Source organism: Eurosta solidaginis, chromosome 5, assembly GCF_040869045.1.
Source record: "Eurosta solidaginis isolate ZX-2024a chromosome 5, ASM4086904v1, whole genome shotgun sequence".
NCBI classification, from domain to species: Eukaryota; Metazoa; Arthropoda; class Insecta; order Diptera; family Tephritidae; genus Eurosta; species Eurosta solidaginis.
Window position 1 is genome coordinate 238,664,977 of NC_090323.1, and position 2,544 is coordinate 238,667,520.

The 2,544-nt window shown below is 36.8% G+C and overlaps 1 pseudogene; it reads left to right on the forward strand.

Moving 5' to 3' along the window:
- Positions 1-1,836: 1,836 nt before the first annotated feature.
- LOC137254390 (tigger transposable element-derived protein 3-like) lies at positions 1,837-2,277 on the forward strand (annotated as a pseudogene).
- The last annotated feature ends 267 nt before the right edge of the window (positions 2,278-2,544 follow it).

Sequence of the window (2,544 nt, forward strand, 5' to 3'; positions counted from 1 at the left end):
GATTTGACTCAGTTCCAAAAAAAAAAAACATGCAAGCACTGTATCTGCCGGAAAATGTGGATCTCGAATCGTTCGTACTCTTTCAATATTGCCGTTGTTCGGGAGTTGACTCTCCCACCAACATTGCTGCGGCAGCAGTTTGTAACTGGTGTGAAGGCTAAGCCGAATTTCACAGCGCCCTACTATGTAGCTTAGCAGCTTGGGCGCTCGAAACCTTGAATTGCGCTGTATTGAAACGGATCAAGTATCGGTGCTCATTAGTTAAAGGAAGGTAATAACAACTATGCAACTACGGTTGTTACACGAAGAAAAATGGAGCGATGAAGCGCTAAAATTTTTATGGACAGATTTTGTAGAAACTGCAGAAATGAAGTAGCTTAATGTCTGGATTACTCGGATCGAACTAAATGAGCTTCTAACAATTCAATTCAGCGGGTACAGGTAACAGGTTGAACAATATTAACACCTTGAAATGGGTTAACGGAATTTTTCCAAACTTCCAAAGGGAAGGCATGAAGCACAGTTGTGGTGAACCAACAGACTCTAGCAATGTCAGAACTCCAAAATACCCACGCGGTAATGTGGGGTACCGCGAGTATATCCGTCCACGGAATGTGCGCCGAGCTTTAAAGTAGCAAGCCCCTCTTCACTATTGAGAAGGGTTCGGCGCTGTTCTGATACAGTAGCAAAATTTTAATTTGTAAGTGATATCAAAAAAATAAAAAAGTAAAAACAAAAAACAAGTGGAGTTAATAACTCTTGCACTTCAAACCAAATTGGTCAAAAATCCTAGTTTTGATTTAACTATAAAAGTAAATTAACCAGAAAAACAATAAAAAAAATTTAGTTTTTCTTCGAAATTGCAAATAAATTTTATTTGAAAAAAAAAAAAATACTCAAACGCAAAAACAAAATTTTTCAGGGCTCGTATTGTACGTTACGATCAGTGATCGAAAACTATTTTTGAAATCACAATAGCTAGTGATAGAACGATATGATTACTGAGTGAGTAGTATCGAGACTTTTCAAAAAAATACTCGATTATTTCGTACCTGATGCTTAATCTCGATACTTTTCTCCGATACTTTACCAAGTGCGGATGGTCTCCAAAAAAAATATGAAATATGATTTGTGTCGTGCTATTTTTAGATATTCTATGTCGATTCCGAACGGCATCCGCAAGGCAGATAAACTTTCACTGGGAAGCTTTCCATGCGAAAAATACACTCCGAGTGTTTGCGAAAATACTGCCGATGAACGACCCATTTAGAAAATCTATGTAGAGCGCACAAATGGATATATTATGCTCGGTTTTGTTAAAACTCAAAGCTCCTTACTTTTTTTCTACTAAATTCAAAACACATGCTCTCATTTTAATAAAAGTTAATTAATCATTAAGTTAATAATTTTGGTAAAAACACCGAAGTACTCACTTGGATCGAGTATACTCGATAACTTTTACTGAGTATAAATACAGTGAAATTCCCCATTACGGACAGCTCTTATGACCGGACAGCTCCAATAACCGGACAGATTTTGGGCACACAGGTTTCTCATTCATCTTTTCATACAAATATCATCCTAATAAACGGACACTCTAATAATGGGACGCGGACAAAGTATTTCCAACCATTTTCATAAAAAAATTTCTCATAACCAGACAAAACTCAAAAATATCACAAGCAAGCTTTGTTGTTCATTATAAAAATTAAATAGGTGATTCCCCTTTTAACATGTATGCACATATTCAAGCCGTGTGTTTCAAATAAAGGGTAGTTTTCCATTCAGTTTGTTGTCAGTTGCATGCGAATGGTTGCGTTCAAAGTTCGTAGTAATATGGCGCCAAAAAGGAAGGTACTTTCTATCAAAGAAAAAATGGAAATTATTAATGTTTTCGAAAAAGATAAATTATCAGTACGTGGAGTTCAAAAAAGGTAAAGTATAGTGAGCCCAAAAATTTAGTGGTAGTAGGTACACGTTTCTTTTGCTTTGAAAGGTTCAATATTGGCAAAACACAAGCTGCTGAAATCAATAAAAATAAAGAAAAAATTCGTCATAAATGGGAATCTGGAGTTAATCTTCATCAAAAGCGAAGTTTTCTTAAAGAAGGTGTCTCTGAAATAGATAAGATGTGTTTTAATTGGCTCGCTAAGGCTAGAAGTCAAAACATTCCGATTTCTGGCGCATTTTGAAAGCAAGGCAATGGAAATTGCAGGCAAACTGGGTGTACCTAATTTTAGTACTTCAGATGGATGGTTAAACAAGTGGCGAAAATAATGTTGCTTTCAAATGCGTATCTGGTGAAGCTGCAGATATAAACCAGGATGGTGTCGAGCAGTTAAGGGCAAAACTGCCATCTCTGTTGACCGGTTGCAAGCCTCAAAACATTTACAACGCAGATGAAAGTGGCTTTTTCTTTCGTGCCTTACCTGACAAAACCCTCGCTCTTAAATCCGAAAAATGCGTGGGCGGTAAACTATCAAAGCAAAGACTCACAATTTTGTTTTGTGCTAACAAGGCTGGAGATAAGGAGTGCAATGTACA